This window comes from Pleurodeles waltl, chromosome 4_2, assembly GCF_031143425.1.
Source record: "Pleurodeles waltl isolate 20211129_DDA chromosome 4_2, aPleWal1.hap1.20221129, whole genome shotgun sequence".
In the NCBI taxonomy this organism is placed as follows: Eukaryota; Metazoa; Chordata; class Amphibia; order Caudata; family Salamandridae; genus Pleurodeles; species Pleurodeles waltl.
The window spans coordinates 415029863-415034928 of NC_090443.1; positions in this window are offsets into that span (position 1 = coordinate 415029863).

Consider the following 5066-nt stretch of genomic DNA (forward strand, 5'->3'; position numbering starts at 1 on the left):
ATATATATTTTAAAAAACTAAACTAAACAGCTGCTCCCAAAAGAATTGCTTATACACTTTATTAAAGCAGAGTTTAAATTAATCTTAGAGAGGGGTTCAGCACACACCACATCTTGCTCCACACATAAACTTGACAGCACCGACAGGATATTTATGGATACTAAACAGTGCAAGCGTGAAGTAGCATTAATATGCCCCTGAGCATTGTGCATTGCATTATTGTATTAGTGGTGGACATATATGTGATTATGCTGCAAATGAACTCCTTGTATTTTGAGTATTGAATTAGCATGATGACCAAGTGATTAAAACAATTTGTTTTTACACATAGATGTATTCCGTAATTAATTTACTCATGCATGATGATTAAGTCCACATTGACTGCTATACTGAGGGTTGATGTTTCTTCACCTTTCTCTCTATGATTCATTCCAAGAACTGCTATAGCTACATATTTAAGCAATTCCTTTGGGAGTAATTGTTTATGCTGTGTTTATATATGTATGTTCTCATGGGGTTAATGGGTTGTCCTTTTGCATATTTACTATATATTAAAAAAGAGCACATGATGTGGTTACAGAGAGAGACTAGCATGCCAAAGGTAATAGTTCTAGGGCTAAACATTACCACTGGACCACATGTAATTGGGGTGAGGGAAGATAGGGTAGTGTCAGCTGCGGCTGCCACAAATATCAAGGGGGGGCGGGGGACGGCGATGGGGGAAATAATAAAAAAAAAGAAAATGTACCTTACCTGCTGTTCCCGCCAACTCCTGCCGCCTTTGCTCGTCGCTCCTCTTCTTGCGGTGTCCCAGCATTTACTGGGATACCAGCACAGGCTCCCCAGCAATCCAGACAATGTTTTCATGCTAAACCTAGCATGAAAGCAGTGCCAGTATTGGTCTGAACGGCTCGGACTGCCACTCAGACACAGCCCTGGGGTCTGTGCAGTTTCTCCAGCCCAGCTGTTCAACACAACCAGGCTGGAGAAACCTAAGTATGCGCATGTGTTTGGCCGGCTTAAGACGGACGGCCAAATACAGATGCACACTTAGGCACACTCTCTTCTCCTTCCTCCTCCCACCTCCCATGACCCAGCCCCACCCCTCCTTGCACTGCTGGCTGAGCCAGCAGATGAAAAATAAAATGATAGTCAACTATCGTTTTTTTTTTCATCTCCTGGCTCTTGAAGGAGCCTCCCCTGGGTAGTGTTTTATACAATCCCCGTAAATTCCCCACATTGTTGTCATTTTCTTTACATTTATAACTCCCTGAATCCACCCTCCTCATAAGTACTCTTATTATGGCAGGTAAATTAATAAAGGCAAGAGAAGATTGTGAATCCTTTTCCGTGGATTTGATGGAAGTCACTGGACAGTGTCGATTGTGGATAGTGTTGCTTTTCATTTTTGCACCATGTCCTATGATATTTTTTAAATCCAATTCAACAACCATGGAAACCTCTTGCACGCTAGTAATATCTAGCAGTCAGCATAACTCCATGAGGTAGTAGATTAATTCCAACTCAGATACAGTATTGGACAGTAATCACTCTAGGTAAACTTAATTTCTGATCATACCTATATCATTAAAGAGAAAGGGTGCCTGACTTGGGAGGAGGCCATTATGAAATGGAACTCCAAAATACACTTGGTAGGTCTTGTTACACCCAGCACCACAAATAATACATCTTCTGATCTCTTCATACATCCCAAGTTTCCTGCGAAGTGACAATCGAAAGTTGGCCACCATACTGTTAGCTGTTCCCAAATGTTAACATCTGTGTAGTGCTATCTTACTTTAACTGAACTAACACACCTGAAAACAATTTAGTTCATGGTAAGATGGAGTTATCAGGTAACCTTGTGTTGGTTATATCTTTCGCTGCTTCTCTCTTTTCATGCTAATGATGAAGAAGGACTGAGACACACTCTCCTTGCAGGGTGGGTGGACGGTTTAGGAAAGGTGCTGAAAAAGCCAGTCATGCATATATAGACGTGTCCCAAAGAGAACCAGATACCCAAAAGCATTCACTGGTGCATTGATGGCATGCATGTTTATACTCCCAGGAGTGAAGTGACTAGCAAGAGAGATACCTTGGGGTTAAGTGTGTCCTATGTTCTTATGACGGGTTTTTCCATGTCGTTCTAGTCTGGTTCAGAATCGGAGGGGGTTAATACTATTCTTGCCTGCCCTTAGTGGAAGTACCATTTGCATTGTCCCTGATTCTGAGTCTGTCATAGTTTTTTCCTTACTTCCACACAAACTGCTGTTTGTGCAGGGGTCATAATTCCGAGTTGGGTGTTAATTACTGGATGGCTATATATTTCACTCTTCAATACATTTCAGCAATTCAAACCTGCTGAAATTTAACAGTTGAAATGGCTTGGTATTTACACAAACATGATTTTGGTGCGATAAGCACCAAAAACTCGTAATAGGTGATACTCATAACACATGATAAATTCCGAACCCCATCAGAATTTTTTGGGCACGGTAAATAGCATCAAATTATGAATTTTTGGGAAATAACATGCAGATTTTGGTACAGACCGCATCAGAATAATCCACAAGTCCCGGTAAATACCATATTGCTTATCCCTGTTACATTTCAGCAGCTTTGACCTGTCAACATTTAATGAAGGGTGACTAAGGTTGCCACCTGGCCACTTTTTTAGTGGTGGTATCAGTATTTTTATGTTCCAACCGGTACAAAAATTAGGAAAATTACCTTTTGTTTTTTCTCCTTACCAGTACATACTTTAAATGATGAACATATGATGAATTAACTTTAAAATGTGTTATACAGCTGCCTTAATGATAACTGACTGATAATTAAAGTAAATAAAGACATAAGCCAAGTTAAAAATGAATACAGACAATTTTAAATAAAATTCTATTTAAGTATTGTGTCTGGGCTTTTGCAAAACTTTAAAACCTGAACAAATTGCCAGTATTTTTCTCTTGGAAATGTGGCAATCCTAAGGGTGAAGTACTTAACACTCTGTAAGTGCCAGGCGTGGTAACGACTCAGAATTTCAACCCCTGCACGAATAAGGTTTACATGGGGCAAGTTTTGGAAAACTCTGACAAACTCGGAATCAGAACCCAAGGCTTTGAGGCCTGCCATTAGGGTTGCCTCTTGAACGTTTTTATACTGGTATGACCAGCTGTGCCAAACATCACGCAACAGGGGTTAGACTAATGCAGATTAGTCATTGTCTCTGCATTACCACCTTGTTGTCACTCACTTTTGTGGTCCTTGTGCTTAGCAGCCATTCCCTTGTGAAGTGTGAAGTGCCAGCATATGAGAAAAACTTGCTAGATGAAACGAGCAGAAGCAGTCAGCATTTAGCTGCTGCTAGCGTGCTCTGCTTTCAGGGTCGAAGAGAGGTGGTTGTCATGGTAACTGAAGGCCTCAGAGCTCAATGTATTATCATGGGCCAGCCTGGCTGGCCCCTTACCCTCTTTCTTGCTGAGTGATTGGACAACACGGCTGCTTTCATTTCTGAGATTGTAATACCTTTCTAGTCTCGAACGGCACCCAAAAGAACTCTTGACACGCTGAATAGTGTACCACTGGTGCATGTAAATCCTTGTTTGAAAATTCAGTCTGACAGGCAGCAAGTGAACTTCCATGCTGAGTTACACTCCTGAGATGGTGTAGCTCCCTGCAGAATGAAAACACACTGGAGGTCAGTGGTATGGCATCACAATCAAGGTATAAAATAGGGGTGGATAGCTGAGCTCCTCAGTGCAGAGCAGAGGATGGTGTGCTGGGTGGGTGTGTCATAGTTGGACTATCGCTCCTAGGTGAGACTGCTGCTTTAGTGATGACAGCTCTTTTGTTTGTAGGCGACTAGGCCACTCCTACAACAAGTTGCAACTGTTGGCCCAAACTTCCCGGCTCACAAGCAGTACCTCACCAAAATTCAAAAAGCAAAGGTGATTTCTGGCAGTCTTATGCATGGACTCTAGAGAACGACATCTCAGGAAAGTCGTGATGGAACGGAATTTACCCGCTTCTCACGTTCGCAACAAGTCTCAGTCTCACACAGGCAATGAAGGAGATGCAGGAGAGTTTTCAATATATTTATGAAAAGACTGCAGTCTATGATAAAATGCATGAGCTGCAATGATTAGGATAACGAACAGTAAAAGAAGCATAATTGTGAAGATAAGAGTCGTGAATACAATAACCCCCACCATCTTGCATTAAATCTTAGATGTAGAATTCCTAGCAAAGAGAACCTAATCTCTAACGTAGTGAGTGCTAGGTATGATAAACCTAATCTGCCAGCACCATGTCCATGAGAAGCACCCCCCAGCTCTTGTTAGCTTGGAATGAGGTTTCTAGGTCAGACTCTGAGGTGACAAAAAGGCTGAGTTCTGCAGCAAGATGGAATCCCTCTAGTGACCTCGTCCATGTGGATGTATTCATAAAGATCATGTAGGACCCCTGACACAGGTATGTTACCAAGCAATTGATAAGGAGTCAAACTTGTGTTGGCAATTATATAAACAATCCCCATCCAGTGTACATTATGTCCCTGTCACATGTAAGTGAGAAAGGGGCATGGTGTTAATATCTAGGTACATCACTGATCATGCCGCTGATAATGACGCCTTCACAGAGTGGCACTGACAATGCAAATCAAAAAGTCACTAGGTGACGGGGCACAGGCCTGCAAGTCAAAGAGCTAAACTGAACTCCTGAGTACCAATAAAAACTAAAATGGATTCACCACAAGTATAGAAGGGGTGAGCAGGCGTTGTGTGTCTGATCAGGTGAAACTGGACTTAGTGCTCTGAGTTAATTTGTTTGATATGGGTAATGTGCTGAGCTTGCATACACGCTTCAGAGGCTCTACACCTATTTTAAGGTTGTCTCTGAGTACGTATATTGCTTAAAGCAGGGACATTTTTTAAAAGCTTTCTCATTAGACAACCATAACTACTAGCCTGTCAAGTTTCCTAGGTCCATACATGATGTGCTGCTCTAGTTTTTTTTTTTTTTTTTTTTTTTGGAACTTGTAGTCTTGTTTCTTACTTTATAAAACAGGACTA